The following is a 19,176-nucleotide window of genomic DNA, read 5'->3' as shown; positions in this document are numbered from 1 at the left end:
CTTTATATGTTTGTTGTCTGCTCGCTTCTCTACCTTTTGGTTACCAAAGCTACTGGTTGGTTGTCCTCAAGTTGTAGATCTATTGCATGTACATGTAAAACACAGTCAAGATACAAAGTTGATCTCTGGATCCTTAGGTCACCCCTTCTCTTGGATGGTCCCCACTCCCTCCGTCTTCTCCCGTATCAAAATGTGCCTTTAGGGTGGGATCAGGTAGAATCTCTGTTCACCTTGGTGGGGATTCTGAAGCACAGCTCCCCTCTCAAGGACCTTTGCATCTCAACTTTAGCGCTAATAATAGCACATCTTCCTGTGAACGGTATTAGATACTCTTCTGCTTGTGGGAGCTACACTTTGAGGGTCACCTGATTGCTCCCAGGGCTGCTGAAGTGGGAGCGCAGGTACTCCCACTGCAGGTAAGAACTTCCCGAAAGGAGTTTTCACAGACAGTCCCTGAGTCACCTGACAATGTGACTGTCACCCTCCTCTGGAAACACAGAATATTTTCAGGGCACGCCGAAATTTTCTCCCTGGAAGAAGCGGTAAAATGGATTCGCTCACCAAGGGTTACGCTTAAGAAGAGAGTCTGGAAGTGACAGGTACTTCTAAAAACTATTTGGAAATTGTGTCTGCCTGGATTTATTTTCATTTATCAAATATTATTTTGCTACCGTACCTAAGGTGGTGTAACTAATGTCTCCAATTGCACGTCCTCACACCCTGGCCTCTTACCTGCCAGCCCTGTGAGAGAAGGGCGTCAAGTGACATCAGAGAGGCTGCTCTTTAATCGCCGGTATTATTGTACGAAGGAAAATTCGTATTGCCCTTCTTCCCTCGCAAACGTGCCAAGTGGGCAGACTTTGATTTTTCTTGGCCAAGGGAATTAAAGACCAGGGAAGTGGCTTTGCTCCCCGTCTGGCACCTCCACCCCAAGTTCAGGAGGTGCCTGCTGAATCCAATCACTTTGAGCGGCTAAAATTTCAGGTTTGAATTTCATCGCAGAAATGCATAAAGCCTGGGAGGTGGTGACAGTATCAGAGTGGGGGCTATTGTCAGTTACCTGTTATTCTGTTGTGACTCACAGCTGGCCCAGGTGTATCCCCCCCAGGGAAAGGCAGGAGGCCCTGCCAAATGCCATGTCTTTTTGTTCCATATTATCTCGTTAGTTAAGCTGTCAAGAAAGTTACCAGTAAGGAGGCTGGGGGTAGAGGGACACACAGAGTTTAATCCAATTAAAACTTCACTGGCTTTTCCACATTCTTGGTGTCTGGCTCAAACTAGGAAGAACCTTTTCAGTGTGGGGGCGCCAAGGGGGTACAAACCTAATCTTAAATGTTTATGTTGCAACTAGGTATAATATAAAGCATGAGGCAACAGAAAAAGGATTTGTGGGATGGGAGATAAAAAAGAGCTCACTTTTAACTGTTTTCTCAAAGGCCTTTAACCCAGGGCTGTTTGGGGCATAAAAAGACTCACTGAACAAGCTAAGCAAGAAAGCTCTAGGAGCTTCTACCCAAGAGAGGTCTTTCTTGGCAGATGTTTTGACCTGACTTCTAAGAAGGGATTTGGCGATCCCAGGAAGATCTTTCTTTTGAGGGCTAGAGGAAACAATGACTGCAGTACGTGATGCCTTGGAATTAAAACTAACAAATGTGCTCAGATTTAAATCTACACCAGCACCTATTGACACATATTGACACAGATGGTATATTTTAGTGCTAAATCTATTTTTCTTTCCTCACAATGGGAAACATGCACTGTGAGCTCACTTGACAAGATGAGTTCTGAATGAGATCTGTATTCGAAGCAAACTTATGCAGGAGGCAACCTCAGGGTCTTCGGATGTCTTCTGAAATGGAACGCACAGAGAGAGCAAGAGCGGGGCTCTGTCCCCTGTTGCGTGAATGAGAGATAGAGAAGTGCTGAAGACAGCGGTGAGTATGCGGGGGAAAATTAGGCCCTCTTCGATGAAAGCAGTTGACTCTGATATTCAAGGACTCTATTTGAATTCTACAGATCTCATTACAAGACATCCTGATGTATTTGGAAAATAACCCCATACACTCTTTCAAAGGCAGTTTTCTACCCTGGAAAAATACCCAAGATAGAACGTTAAGTGAGAAAAGCAAGTGGAATTCCATGGTGGCATGCATTAAAATTACACACTCATGGGGCACCTGGATGGCTCAGTCCGTTGAGTGACTGACTTGATTTTGGTTCAGGTCACGGTCTCTCTATTTGTGAGATCGAGCCTTGAGTTGGGCTCTGTGCTGACAAGTTCAGAGCCTGCTCAGGATTCTCTCTCCCTCTCTCTCTCTGCCCCTCCCTTGCTCACTCTTGCCTTCTCTATCTCTCTCAAAATAAATAAACATTAAAAAAATTGCATACTCATACATACATGTAGGCACACACACACGACTCAGTATGTTTTCATACTCATCTGATACATACAACACTATTCATGTTACCCATCTCTAGGGAATGGGAATAGAAGAAGTAGAAAATTATTTTACAAGTATACTTTTTAATAATGTGAAAAAACACCCTTGAGTTCTAATAAAACAGTGAGGGAACTGTGGCTAAATTGAAGTAAACTTACAGTATGGAATATTTCTTAAAGACCAAGAGAGCCCTATCTTCTTGGCACCATAGAAGGGTGTGTGAGTAATGACTAATATTAATTAATGTCTAATTATTAAATTGAAGTAATCTTTTTTTTAAAAAAGGAAATTTCAAGCTTCATCTACCTAAAAGTCTTTCTACTTCTTAGAGAGTCTTGTTGAGGGGCACTTGAGGTGGCTCAGTCGGTTAATTATCTGACTCTTGATTTCTGCTCATGTCATAATCTCACAGTTCACAGGATTGGGGCCCACACCAGGCTCTGTACTGACAGCATAGAGCCTGCTTGGGATTCTCACTCTCCCTCTTTCTCTGTGCTATCCCAGCTTGCACTCTTTCTCCCTCTCTCAAAATAAATAAATAAACTCTAAGATAAAAAGAAAGGCTTGTTGATAACAGCTAGAAATGTACCTTTTTTATGAGAAAAGAAAAAAATGTTTTGATAGGATTTATATTATTAGTGTATTGTAGTGATTCTTAAGCAGAAGAAAGGTTATAAGCCCATTTGATAATCTAATTTTTAAAAGATCCATTTCTACAAATTAAGGTCACAAGCTTAAAGTGCTGTTTATCATTTGCAAGGAGGGCGTGATCCATGAAACTGTTGAAATCCATCCAGGTATCATGTTATCAGTGGATGGTTATACCAGATAAGCCTTATTGGAATTACCTATGGAAATTACCAGAGTTTGAAGCAATAGATAGATATTGAATATGGAAGAATGGGAAGAATATTTTTAAAAATCTTAACAGATGACCTTCTCCCAAAAATGATCATGTGTGCCCATTAGGACCTCTGAATCTTTGGCTAAGAACCTCCTGTGTAGCTTCCTCTGGTTTCTGCTTTTTGCTGTTGTTGTTCTAATGAATAGGAAGGAATAAGGAGCTCTGAGGGAAGGCAGCTACAATCTGTGGGGAATGATTTCAGCAGAAAGCTGTAAATGAAAGTAGACCCAAGCATGATTCCCTGTGATTAGCAGAGAAGCACACTCTGGGGACCTTGCCAGGCTCAAGTATCCAGGTGAGGCACTGCAAGTAGCCCAGGGCCACTGCGGTGTGCTGCCTTCTGAGGATAACCCCCAAATCTTCCAAAAGATACGGTTCTCTGCTTCTGTATACACCACCCCCAGTCTCTCCATCAACACTAACTAATTCAAACCCTTTAGAATCTATGAGTTGTGACTAAGACTTTGCTATACATTAAGCCATACAGGCTCAACAGTCTCTTCATGGCAGCACCTCTCAAATTTGGCTACACAACAGAATCCCTTGGGGGGTTGTTAAAATCCTGATGCTGTGGTCACACCTAGGCCAGTAAATCAATATCTCTGTCAGGTGAGATTCAAGAATTTATATTTTATAAAGTTCCCCCAGGTGATTCAATGTGCAGCCACTGCTTTCTAGTCCTTCTTGGAGAAGTTTCCTCACAGCATGCCCACAACCATGGAGGTTTCACCTCTGGACTCTGCGTATACATTTCCTGAGCCACAGATAAGCCTTTCACTTAGTGAGATTGACTAGTTCATGTCTTCAGAGTTAATGGAATGAGAGCAAATAAGAAGACCTTACTGAGATGTCACATAATTACATTCTGCGGCTGTCCTTTTTATTTTAATGTCTCTCCATTTTGATATCAGTATGGAGAAAGCAATCCCTGTGACTGAAGAGACACAAACCAGTGGTCATTTATTCATGGAGTAACTACTTCATATTAGTACATTAGCACAAGTAATAATGAGTTAACTCTATTATTCCAAAAATTGATCAAAAGATCAAAGCACACAAAGAAATTCAGTAATTTTAGACTGAAAATTATGGAAATATCTTAAACTGTGTTTATAAGTTAACCAGGATCCTTTCCTTTGTAAGTACTAGGAACTAAACGCAAAGTAGCTCAAACAACAACATAGAACAAAAGGCAATAATAATTTATTGGGTTATCTGGCAGATTGAAGTATGGCTTGATACAGGTGCTTGGGGTAAAAAAAATCATATTTCAAAACCATTCAACCCTGTATTCTTTCTTGTGCACTGCATTTTCAAGTCTCTCCTTTCTAAGAGGAAGGGAAATGGCCTTTAAGCATTCAGTCTTCTGTGGTCCTTAAAATCATTAACCCTGACACACTGATAGAACTCTACTTCCAGCATCCTTATAGCACATTAACAGAAGGATTAGCTCTGCTTTGGAATCCATCACTGTGGACAGAAAGACAAGTCCCCATTATTGGCCAGGCCTGGGTCACATGACCACTCTGGTGATGGCAGGATAGCACTGTGAATGGCAGTTTGGCCAGAGCCACATGGGAGGGAGCACAGTTCTTGCACGGAAAGAAACAATCAGGCAAATATCCTATGTCTACTATAACATGTCAATTGTGCCCTTCCGTCATGTTTTTTTTTTAAACCAAGGCTATAATCATATAAGGGAATAAAACCACCTCTAATATTGTAATCAATTGCTATCAAACATTATGTACTATAGAGTACAATGTTACAGAGAGATTTGTCCAGCCCATACATCTCCTTTCTCAATGTTATACCCTGAGACACTAGACTGAATTTTTATTTGCTGTAAAAATAAATTACAGCAGAGTAATTCCCATTGGAGTAATTGCTCAGTCACTAACTAAGAGTGACATCATTATAAAATGGATCTGGTAGAAATATGCTTCATTGTTATCTTGTATTTTGGCAATTTTAAAAGTGCATGAAACCTAAATTGAGTTAATGGTTACAAAGCAATGATTCATATAGCTATCAGCATAACCACCACTGAGGTCAAAACACATTACATGGACAGCCCTATAGGACCCGCATCTCTGGTCTCCTCATCATCACGTAACACCACCTTCACTTTGAAGAGGTAACCTTTACCTTGACTTTCATGATTACCGTGTTCTCACTTTCTTTATAGTTTTACCTCTGATATAGGCATCCCCAAAATTATGGTAACTGTATTTGAACTTTACACAGGTGGGACAATACATACCTATTCTTTTATGTTGTGCTTCTGATGCTCAATTTGTTGACAAATATTCATCCATACCAGAGACAACCAGTATTTGTGTTTTCTCATTGCTATGTAGTATTCCATTGTATAAAATTATCACAATTTTTAAAATCAGCTTTTGGTAGGCATTTTAATTTTTTCCAGTTTGAGCTTTTATAAGCAATGCTGTTATGAGCATTCCTACATATGTACCCTGATATACTTTGACACATATCAGGATCACATGGAAGATTTGTTAAGAAACAGATCTCTGGGCCCTACCTCAGAGTGTCTGATTCGGTCGGCTTGGTGTGGGGCCTACATGTGTACATTTCTAATAATTCCCTAGGTGATGCCAATGCCACTGGTCTGGGAAATATACTTTGAGAACCACTTCTCTGGTCCTTGCTACTCAAAATTGGTCCATGGACCAGCACGGTGTCATCTACGAGATAGAATTCCAAACCCAGAAATGTAGAATTTCAGACTCTAAACCAAACCTATTAAATTCAAATTTTAATTTTAACCAGATCCCCAGGGGATCTGAATATACACTGAAATTTGACAAAAATTACTGTAGGTTATACATATCTTGAAATGGAAATTTTTTGGGTCATAGTAATGTGGTTATTTTTAATACTTGTAGATAATGTCAAACTAGTTTTTATAGCCAATTTAGAATTTATACTGCAACCACCAGAAATAAGTGTATTTTTCAATTTTTCAAATTGATTAGGAAAAAGACACATGGTTTATTTTTGACTTAAATAAAACTTACAAAAATGATCCTAACTTATCATCCATAAAACATCTTCCCATTATGTTGGGTGGGTGAAAATATTAAAGAGTATAAGGCCCTTAGTTATTCCATACATTCCTCCTTTTTAACTTAGAGACAATTATGAGCTCTTAAGGATTTTTGAAAGACATCATAAAGTTGTAGAATTTTCAAACAATTTTCAATACAATAAATAATTTTTCCTGGATAGGTGTATGAATCAAGATGGGAATAACATAATTTTTTAAATATTTGGTAAAACTATCAAATTTTAATTCCCTCCCCCCCAGGAAAAAAACCCTAGGAAGTTTTAGAGATACTTTCAAGTTTAACACTGAAACTCAAAGAGAAGTGATGCAATCTTAACTATTTTTCTATGGTCATAAACTATATGAGTGTTCAGTGGCTTACAAGTGCCACACTCTACAGTCAACTTCTGTCTTTTTTTTGTTTATTTATTTTTGAGAGAGACAGAGAGAGAGACAGAGAGAGAGAGAGAGAGAGAGAGAGAGAGAGATGGGGTGTGTGTTGGGGAGGGGCAGAGGGAGAGGAAGACACAGAATCCAAAGCAGGCTTCAGGCTCCGACCAGTCAGCACAGAGCCCGACAAGGGGCTCGAACTCACGAACCATGAATGACCTGAGCTAAAGTCAGACACTTAACTGACTGAGCCACCCAGGTGCCCGGCAACTTCTATCTTATTAAACATTTATTTTTATTTAAAATTTCCTTAATATAAGGATATTATTTTTCTGATAGTATTAAAAGTTTCACATCTTCCTTTTTATTCTTTCCTTTTATTTTAGATACACAAACCAAATCTAATGACTGCCATAGGCTTTTGCCACAATCTGTAAAAATGCCATTCAGATAACATTCAATGGAGGGAAAAAAATACTATTACAGAGTGAATGTGAGCAGTAAGGAAATATACTTCTAATATTCTATCACATAATCTTAGATGTGCCCTAAAATATACTTCCTACAGAAAGACAATAGGAAAACTCTATCCAAAATATTTCATGTTATGTTAATGCAGAAAATCTAAAACATCCATTTAATGTTTTTTTAATTGTACTAATCATGTTATGGTTGTTTCCAGCCTAATTAAAGGATAATTAAGTGTAGGACAATAGCTAAAATGTATGCCTCTCTTTTATAATACAATCATTTATGCTAATGCACTATAAATTGAAAATGTAATAATACTGGAGTCAAAAATAAGCTTGCAAGGAAAGTCTGTCATAGTTTGATATAACAATATCATTCCTCCTTATACATATAAAAGGGAAACTTTGCTAAAAAGAGTGTACTGGACATTTTCATTTATTTGCTTGATGAAGTATTAGCACTATACCACTACTACCTCCCTGTGCTAAAAAGCCTAGTTCATAAAACTTATTGGTGCTGTCCATTAAGTTGATATTTTCCCCTTTTTTGCATGTGCGTTGGCTTCTCAGACATTAGGTTTCAGTCAGAGCAAGAGCAGTACAGTAACCATCCAGCTGATCATTGTCATGGTAACTGTACACCAAGAATTATATCCTGGCCATTCCCATAGGTGTGTTGTGACTCTGCAGTAAAACTGGACTGACAATAGACTCTCTAACCTCCCCATCACAGGTTCTGACTAGCAAGGCTCCTCACAATCCTCCTATGATTGTCCAGCTTGCCCTAAACTCAAGACACTCCTCCATCCAATGTGCTCTCTCCTCATGACTTGCACTGCCCAGATTACCTCCAATGATCGTTATCCATCTGACTTCAAGTTCCTGCCAAACCTCTGTGTCTCACTGATTAGTATCATGAGCCCAATGGCAATGCCAGCCCAGTTAACACTCCTTATACATAACTACCACCATCTTTAAAAATGTGGCAGCCACATCTGTGCCTTTGTTAAGTACTGCATACTGCAAATGGTACTCACTTGGGACAGAGTAGTGACTTTTCCCAGGTGCACTGACAAACTCAACTGTCCTATTCTGACACAGTGTGATAAGAGGGTAGTGTAAGGCGCTGACCTCAAATATATGTCTTTTAGCAACCTCCTACGTTTGTGAAACTTTCACAGTGAGAGTCATTTATCACAGCTAAGGTGACTGATTGCAGAATTTCCTTATCAAAATGTATATTACCAGGGAACAGAACCCCAGTATGTAACACGTAAACATTTACTTGCATGTGTATATGAACTTGTGCTAAGATATAAAGAAACACAAGACAGAAGTTGTGATCAGAATAAGAAAATATAAATTTGAGAACAAGTGACACTCTGCTCTCACCACAGCTTGCACTGATTAAATTCCTAATAATGATCATCTCCAAATCAATCCCCCTAAATTCTTGCCAAACTTCATCCTATTACTGTATCATTCTGTCTTCTATTTTGAGTGCAGTGACAATTCCAGCCCAATTAACCCTAGTTACAATTACCAGGATCTAGAAGGAAGCGCAAGTCCCACCTGTGACTCAACTCTTCCCTCTGCAAGTACTTGCTGTTCTTAATGGAACTCAATCAAGGCAAATAGTGACTTTCTCCAGGCTGACGACTAAACTGTGGTGTCCCATTCCCACGTGGTGTGCTGTGAGAGCTACCATGAGGCTCAGCTGATCAAAAGGTCTCTTTGCCAGTCTATCATTGGTCACATCAACCTTCTACCATTGCCTCTACAAGGTCCTTGTTAAAATATAGGAGGAGAAGAAACATCATAGTGTAGAACTTCCTAACATTTCTTTGCATAATTATGAATTTAGCTAATGGTAAGATATGAGACATAAAGCAGACATTTTCAGGGAATGAGAAATAGGAAATCTGGAGTAAATGATACTGTCCAGGATAGCTTCCCTTCTAGGGAGGCTTCTGGTAACTATGAAAAAGCATAGCTGTGCAAGTATTGGTGAGTTAAAAAGGAGTGCCCTAAAGGGAAAGTAGAATACTAATGTGCCCAATCCCACACCGCTTACATAAACATAAAGTAAACATAAGAGTGCACTTACCTTATAAGGATGAGATGCCCCAAAAACTGGGATGGGAAGTTTTGGTAGTTGAAAAACCCCTCCTATGTGCATTGCCAGAATCCAGGAGGTTTAGAAGGCCATAAAAACCTTCAAATCCAGCTTTAGTATGATGAAAAATTTGCTAAAAAGATTCCTAAAATAATAAATAATAAACAGTAAATACATACATACATACATAATATACACACACACGCATGTATACACACCTTTGTGTGTTCCTTGTACTTCCACCTGGAACACCCCAACCCCCAATGTTGAGGACCTAAACATATTAGGTGACCACATCTGAACAGTTCATGTAGCATCAAAAATCATTAATAGTATTACTCTTACATGTGTGTGAGTATTAAAACTAGCTTCCTTCCTTACCACACATGCATATAAAGTCTGAATCATGTTACACTGCACTGCATTCAAACACACAAGACAAAGAGCAACTCAGACTAAACACTGTTCACCTCCCAAGAAGTGGCACTCCCAGTCCCGCAGGAATCAGTAAACAACCACAGTTTAATTAACAATAATCATCTGTCTACAGTCTTAGTTAAGTACTCAACTTGATAAATAAACACTTAAAAGTTGGACAATGTGGAAAATATTCAAACTTCAGAATTAGAAATGTTGAGTTATGAGAGATACCAAATCAATGAAACAATTTACAAGGTCTTCTAAAATTTCTATTTGCAATAAAATATGACAGTCCATAATTCACTCACTCTTTCTTCAGATGCCAAGGCATGGAAAATTTACTCCTACCTTTACCAAGTCTGAAAGTTAAATCTTGAGTATTTTCCATGAAATATATAACAACCAACTAACAAATAATGGATGACCATACTTGATGACTACCAGATAAAATTTTTAACTAATACCTTCAATGTTTCTTTAAAAGCCAACCAACAACAACAAAAAGTAACAGACCTTATGCAGATTGGAGTGTAACAAATTATTTTAAAAAGTAAAAGACAACGAAAAATGTCAAGATGACCAATAAATAATCTCCTATTATTCCTGATAGATTTATTTGTAAGGAGATAATAACTATTGGCCCATAATACAGCAGTTACATTTGAAGTTTCTTGCATCTCATAGACAATATTGACTGGTTTGCAAATTATAAAGGAAGAGCAAAGCATACATATGTAGATGGAAAGACCAATAAACTGGTGGACATGCAGAGCTGAATTTATTTCATTGTATTGTCTGTACTCCAGATGCATTAAGTAGGACTTTCACTGTGGAATTGTTAGCTACCATCCTAATTCAGTCATCAGACAGATACTAAGTAATACAATTCTTGCAGCAGGACATTATGAATGGTGCTTTACTCTTTAGTTAGGTAGAATGTATCAGGATGGATGCTAAAACCAGAGAGGCGCTTTGGACAAAAAATATTTGGGACAGTTACATGAGGGTTACAGGACTGAGAAAAATTAGCTTACGAGGTGTATAATTAACACTTGAAAATATGAATTTTTGGTTTGAGTTTCGGGAAGCATCAGTAATGCCCAGCACTCAGTGAGAATGATGATTATCTACTGTTATTTGTTGGCTTGGTCTTATGGACAATTCAGGCAAATTCAAGAACAGACTATAAATGAAGATATACTATCTAAGCATATCTCTGTGTATCATGTGATTACAGGTTGGAAATGCTTTCTTTCAAATACCATTGCCTACCTGTCTTTTCCTAGTCAGTGCATCTTATCCCTAAGGTGCCTAAAACTCTCTATGGTTCACTACCTAGGCATAAGGAGGCGGATTAAGGATTGGAGACTTGGCTACTTACAAAGGCCTTAAATGGATTAGAACGTGTTATTGTCCTATGCAAACAGTGTAGGCCACTTTAAACACATTGTACTTATAATGCCATGGACTTACCAGATCTTTCATTCCTGACCTCAAAGTACTCTGCAAACAAAGTGCTTTCTCCATTTTATACAGATGGAAAGGATGGAGCATAACATAGTAAAATGAAAGCTAGAATTTGCTGTTCTCTTAGAGGGATCTTCTAATTAGAATATTTGCTTGCACAATTCAAGTTATGAAAAAAAATTTAAGGTGGGAGGGGAGGTGGGTAAAGTACATGATGGGGATTAAGAATACCATGGTGAGCACAGAGTAATGTATAGAATTGCTGACTCACTGTATTCAATACCTGAAACTAATATAACACTGTATGTTAACCTCACTGGAATTAAATTATTTTTTTAAGTTTTGGAAATAATGATGATGGCCACACAACATTGTGAATGTAACTAATTTCCCTTAATTGTACGCGTAAAAATGGTTATATGGCAAATTTTGTTTGGTGTATGTTACCACAATAGAAACATTCAAAACAAGGGGAAAGAAAACTCGTCTGAAGGAAATCAGTTTAAAAACTGAGTTATCTAATTACTTGTTCAGTGAATCAAATTCATATAGTAACTGTTTAACAATTCATAGGATTTTTTAACAATCATAAACTCATATCAAGACAATTGTCAAGTTGTCCTACCCAGGGAGCAATGATCCAGGGAGACTCCAACATATGAGAAAGTTGTAAGTGGACAAAAGTCCCAGAGACATCCAAAAGTAGCTATGAGGAGCAGGAGAGAGGGTCATTACTTACTGTCACTTTTGTTGTTGTTTGCTTTTTGTTTATAGTCATTTTTTTCTAAGAAGCCAGATAATGTATGCATTCACCTTACCATTTTTTCTTGTGGTCCTACTATGTACCCAATACTGTTTCTGGCACTGGGGCAGAGTAGTGAAAGAAAAGACAAAATTCCTGAAGAATCTGGAAAATTGAAGGCCCTCGTCACAACCTGGAAGCCTCCAATATTTAGGTAAGTATAGGAGGAGAAAGTAGTAAAGGAGTTGGAACAGGAATAGCCAATGAGGTATGAAAAAAATCCAGAAAAAATACTATCAAAGAATCAAATATATATACATATATTTATATATATGTACATATATACATGTATATATATATATGGCATCAAAAAAGAGCAGATGTTAACTGATTAGAAAGCTTAGTTGAGAGGAAATAAAATTTATTTTTATTTTTTTTTTAGTGTTTTATTTATTTTTGACAGAGAGAGACAGCGTGAGCAGGGGAGGGTCAGAGAAAGACGGAGACACAGAATCCAAAGACAGACTCCAGGCTCTGAGCTGTCAGCACAGAGCCCGATGCAGGGCTCAAACCCACAAACTGTGAGATCATGACCTGAGCCAAAGCCAGATGCTCAACCTACTGAGCCACCAAGGCACTTCGAAAGGAAATAAAATTTTAAAAAAGAGACTGTTTGGCAAAGCAGATACCATTGATGACTATAATTAGCCCAACCTTGATGCAGATGTAGAGAAACAAGCTAACTTGAGTGGCTTATGAACAAAATATGAGGTAAGGAAGTGGGTATAGTGACTACAGACAATTCTTCCAATAAATTTTGTAATGGATAAATAAATAAGTAGCTGGAGGGAGATGTAGGTGAGCAGAGAAATTTTTTAAGTTGGAGATAAAATAGCAAGCTTATTTGCTGATGGATAAGATACAGGAGAGAGGGAGAAATGGATGATGGTTGCTAGAAGGAAGACCATAAGAACGTAAGGTGGGGCAGGACCCTAAGTCCAGGAATGGGGTTGGTCTTTGATGAATGCAGAAATACCTTATTCATGGTAATAAAGAGGTAACATTTGAATAAAGACATGGGCAAGTTGGTAATTCCAAAGGTGGAAAAATGTGAAATCTGTTGGACATTTTTTAAATGAACTTTGAAGAAATGTTTTCATCTAAGAATTAGTGGTGTAGCAATAAGAAGGAATAAAGAGAAAAATATGGTATGGAAAGCATAAACTCAGTTTTCTGGTCTTGTGCTGTTCTCCAGAAGTATCCTGCCGCTTAAGTACAGAGTGTGGAGTTTGGGTTTCTTCAGGATGTTAGCTTTGCTAGGGAGTGGTTTTAAAGATAAACCTGGGATCTTACTGAGGTTAGAAAGTTAGGTGAGAATCAGAAAAATAATTATAGTGATAAATTAATAATGCCAATGGACTGGACATCTAGATCAAAGAATTGCTATAGTTATAGAGTAAAATACTGAAGATGAGATCTTGGGAACAATGTTATAATCAGTGTCAACAAGAATCAGACGATGACTAAAAGGGCATCTAAGATGCAGTGAGGAGGGGAAAGAACTGACGGCCAATGCATGAATTAGCTGGAATCTACAAGTGGCCATAAGAGTACTTATTACAGTATAATTTAAGCTGCTGTAATAGAGATCACAACACACAATGACTTCAACAACATAAACGTCTATTTCTTTCTCATAACAGTACAGATATAGACAAGGAGACCAAAGAAGAGGTCATTCAGAAGTCCAGGGACTCTGTCTTGGTGCTCCAGCACCTGAATGGAGCCCTCATCCATGTGGTCATAGGTGACTCCTCACCATCATATACTAGGGGTAAAGAAAGTTAAGGGCAAGCGGCCTCCTCTTTAAAAAGTTGAGCATATCACTTCGGCTCACACATAATTGACCATGTCTTAGCAATATAGTTGCACCCCAGTTGAGTCTGTAGTTTATGGACCATGTGCCTAGCCAAATCTCAGAAGGTTTTTATTACCTTTTGGGAATAAGGGGAACAAAGACACTGAGGGACAACTAGAATCTCTCCCACCAATGTCAAAATCATCAAGAATAATGGCAGACTATGTGTAGCAACATGGATGGACCTTGAGGGTGTTATGCTGAGCGAAATAAGTAAGGCAGAGAAGGACAAATATCACATGTTTGCACGTATAGGAGGATTAGGAGGAACTTAACTGAGGAACAAGGGGGAGAAGAAGGGGGGAAATGGTGGGGGAAAGGGAGAGAGGCAAACCATGAGAGACTCTTGAATGCTGAGAACAAACTGAGAACTGATGGATGTGGGGGGGAGGGGAGAGATGGGCATGGAGGAGGGCACTTGTGGGGATGAGCACTGGGTGTTATATGGAAACCAATTTGACAATAAACTATTTGTAAAATGAAAAAAAAAGAATAATGGCAGACTGCAACAGGCATATTGCCTTGGAATTGAAATTTTTATTTTGTAATGACCAAGACAATTAATTTCCATATTTATTTATAAAACTCATTCATTGAACTCTTGTTCTGTGCCATGATATGAACAGTGGATACTTACAAGACTCGAGCACAATCCTTGATCTTAAGGAGCTTGGACTGTTTGTCAGGGTAGCAGGAAGCAAAACAAATAAACACAAATAATGAATGCTATAACGCATTACAGACGCTATGCAAGAATGATGTATATAATAACAGGGGCACCAAAAAGGAAGAGTGGTTGCATTCTCTCTGGTTCAAGTGATTGCAGGGAGTGACAGGAGAGATTTCATGGAGGTATGGCAAGAAGAGATGGTGTAGTGATCTCCTCTCTTGTAACATAGCTTTACAGCGCTCTGTAATATATGCAGTGTACACAGTAATTTCACATTAACTTTCTCATGTAATTCATCCAACCATTCTTTGAGAGGTATAGGCCCTGTAGAATGATGTATGTTTCATAGATAAATAAATTGAGGCTCAGTTACTTGCCCACAGGTTCACAGCTAGTAAATAGCAAGGCTGTCATGCTGAAGGTTATGAAGAGCAGACTTTGATGAGTAAGGCATAGAGAGGTGTGTGTGTGTGTGTGTGTGTGTGTGTGTGTGTGTAAAGATTCTAATTATAAAAAAAATAATTTGAAAAGCAATCATTTATTAACCCTGTAAAAATAGGTCAATGCACAGTGACCACACGAGATGGAATTCTGAAGAAGAGATGAAGCAGGCCAGCTGTTGTATTATTCCCCAGTTGAGGCAATTTACAATTATATAAGGCACCATTCTCCTGAGGCATAGTGTACCAAAACAGCCAAAAACAACATTACACAGCATAAGCATTCACATCTCCAGCCAACCCAGGCTCCCAAAAAGTTATGGCTATTTCCAGAAATCTAATTCAACCTCCAAAAATAACGATTTGCCCCGTGGAAGACATCCAAAAAGGACTGCAAAAACAATTTTGCAAAGTAGTTTGAAAACTGTCATTTTCAACAATAACAGCAGTTTCATGCCAAATGTTTAACTTTCCAAGTTGCAGATACTTGGAAGCAGGTAATGTTCATTTGGGCTAGTATTCTGTCATAGTTTACAATACAATGTTGTGAAGTTATTGTCAGATCTAGGAATTGTATCATTTATGTCTCTATCACCTTTAAAAAGTTATGTTGCTCCTATTTATTTAGGGGAAGAGAAAGAAGGAAAAAACAGCATCTAGATTACAGTATTTATTGGATCTTTGATGCATGAGAATTGAGGCTAAATTCCACTTATTTTACTCAATAAGCTTTATTACCTTGTATGCATTACACTGTAGCTCTAAGTAGAGAAATTAGACTTTATCTCTGTCTTTCTTTTTCCATGTCCTCTTAGGAAACATAGTTTGCTGGCCTAATCAAGCTCACACAATTAGATGGACTGGCTGAGGCATTAGACATATAAACAACTTTAACCAAGAAAGGCATTAAAAATTCCACACTGTTAGTATTTACAGAGTGTAATACGGCACATGGTGGGTGGGGGGGGGAGGGGTACTTATCTTTGGGATAAATCAGGAGAAGCAGCTCAAGTGGAAATGTGAAAGGTGAATAATTTTCACCAGGCACATGGGGAATGAGGGAGTGAGGAGGGAGAGAATCGAGCCACAGAAAGGATCAGTGTGGGTAAAGTCTCCCAGAGCAAAGCAGTAAGTTTGATGTTTATCAACTGCATGTATTTTTTTATACTGACCCTCTAAAATTAACAGTCTACGTGTCAGATAGTGTTCAAACATCATAATTTTCAATTAAAGGCCCCAAAATGTTTGTGACCATTATAATTGCATCATCAACTATGATATTTATGAACTGGAAATGGTCACATATTGACCTAGGCTTCATGAAGAAGAGAAAGTTAATTCTGGAAAGTAAAATTCATTAACTTCGCCTCAATCTTTGGCACAATTTTGGAGCAACTAACTAAGGAATGTAAGTTGAACTTCATAGAAAGCACATCATCCAACCACCCTCAGTGTCCTCAGTCAGTCAAGTAACTAGGCTAGGTGAGTATTTTTAGGCCAGGCAAATGTGGAAGACATTCTCAAATACAAAAATAAAACACTATTATTTTTTTCTGAGGCAAGGGTAAATAAAAAAAAGGCTTAAAGTAAAGGCTATAAGCAGGTAGACTGAGAGTAGATTAAACAGTTTTTTTAGTGATTGATAATAACCCAAGGAGTCTTTAGACAGTCAAACAATTCAGTTTAGGACCTCTTTTATTTGGGGTGTGGGGTACAAGGAATGGAGGTTAGGATGCTCAACTTCCTTTGTACTAAATAATCCACCAAATCTTTATTGCTCTAAGCAAGAGGAGGAAAAACATCCCCAAACCAAAAACCACATGGAATACAAAACAACGTAACAGACAATTCCCAGGAAGGAAAATGCCATAGGCTTGACACTTCTTTCTTTCCTTGGCTGATCTGTTGTCACCTATAGGTTAATGTACAATGGTAACAATTCACCAGGTTGTGACTATAACAGAAATAAGAGGACATGTGTGTAGGGAAAAAAAATTGATTCTCCACACAATTTAGAGACCTCAGTGTTGTCATGCTTTCCAAATCCTCAAAATGGAAATCACTGATCCACATCTGATGAAAATTGCAAAACCTGGTACCCCAATGTTACCTGTGTTTTCCCCTGAGTAAGTATCTCATCGGGAAACTGCAGTATTATACTTGAGTTAACATGTTCTTCTGTTAAAGTTCCATTTAGTGTGCCTTACATCATGAACACTGTCTGAGATCCTGAGTCTGGGCTTCACTCTAAAACTTCATTACACTCTGTTCTGCATTGGTTCCAGGGTTATTTTAGGTTGTATACCTGGATACTGGCCTATCATTAGAATTCCAATATGCCTTAGAATTCCTCAAGCTCAAGGGAAAATCAGAGAGATGAAGTTTGTCCAAAATTCATACAGCCAGTGACTGGTGGTGTCAGAAAATTTTTCTCTGTCCACACAAAGCTTTCTGTGAACAAAATTATATTCTTCCCTATTATGGAACCACACTGAACCAATCAAAGGAATAAACAGCATTTTAAAATATCCAGTTCTGATGTCCACTTCTCTTGAGGCTCTCTCTTTGCTCCAATCATTTTCTACATCAATGTTTTGTAGACTTTTGCTTGGGTATTTTATTCTGATCATACCACTGCACTGTGAGCCCTTGAATGCAAAGACCACATCTTCATTTTTACTCCTATACTGCCAAGTGTACCTTAGGCACTGAATAAAAGAGTGTAAATAAACACGGAATGCTCCATGACTTGATGCGAACTGGATGCCCATCAGGTGTCATGCCCAACTTGTGTTAACTATAACATCAATTAATATTTATTTGTATAACACTGGTAAAACCAAAGACTAGATGTTTTGCATTCAACTGTGGACCTCTTGAGGGCAGAGACCACATTTTTATTTCTATTTGTGTCTTCTTCAGTACCTAGCACAGTAGCCAATATGTGTTTATTCAATGAGTGAATAAATGAAGAGTTATTTCTCAAGGAAGTTCCAGGAAATCCAGTGGCCCCAGGTCATCTCTTTTATTAGATGTGTACCAAGGGTGCCTCACTTTGATCCTAACTTATATTCTTGGCAGGAAAATGGTAGCATTTTCTTGGAGGCCACACACCTTGTTTATATAACACTGTAGGCTTCAGCTTTTGCATTTCTTTATGGGCTCAAAGGTTTGGAGATCATTTATTAATGCTTATAAAAGGGAGCCTTGCTTAGTGATAATACTCTTGTTGTAACTCGTTGGAGTGGAGGTTATTGAACAGAAATAGATACCTTTCATGTAGATGTGTGCTGCTATATTCTTGAGAGCTCAAAGGGGAAGTTCAAGTAATTTAAATTTCTTTTATCCACTCACACATTTATTGAGCACCCACTATGTGCCAGGTGAGTGGCTGAGGATGTACAGATGAATAATAATTGGATTCCACTGTCAAGGAGCTATAGTCAGATGGGAAGTCAGTCATATGAGGCTATACTCGCTTCCATCGACTTATGAACAACACAGTTTGTGTCAACCCAATCTTTCTCCTAGAGCATCTCATCATTTCCTCAAGAAGAAATCACTTTCAGTGCTCCGCAGTTTTAAATATTCTGAATTCTATTTGGCCTTCAGCAATTCAAAGTTAATACTATGCTAGTGCTCAGGAAATCATCTTCTCCAAATTGATCTGTGTTTAAGAGAGGAAGAAAACAACAACAATAACAACAACTCTTTCTGAGAAACCGATATTCCCTCTGACGGGGGAGACAGCAAGCAAACACACAAATCCTTTTAAAACAAATGTGTCAGAAGCAGGACTCAATAAAGCATGGATGTAACGTGAAACAAGTCACATAATGGAGCTGATTGTGTTGTTGGGCACAGGTTTTGAAATCCTTCTTCCAGCTCATGCTGTGGCCCCAGGTTAAAAATCTGCAGTGTGTTAAGCAATAGTAACCTTTAAGGTAAGAGGGTCAACTTACTCAATATGGTTTTACTCTGGAGCAAAAACTGGGACTAACCAAATGCCAAGTGTCTGCTACCAAACACAAACTGCCTCCCCTCAATACACAAAGAAGTAGAAAAATCTCTTTTTCCCCTTAGAAACCTAAAAACCCCATTTCAATACCTATATTCCCATGACTCTAA

The sequence above is a fragment of the Crocuta crocuta genome, unplaced genomic scaffold (genome assembly GCF_008692635.1).
Source record: "Crocuta crocuta isolate KB4526 unplaced genomic scaffold, BGI_CrCroc_1.0 scaffold291, whole genome shotgun sequence".
In the NCBI taxonomy this organism is placed as follows: Eukaryota; Metazoa; Chordata; class Mammalia; order Carnivora; family Hyaenidae; genus Crocuta; species Crocuta crocuta.
Note: the sequence above shows the minus strand (reverse complement) of the source record.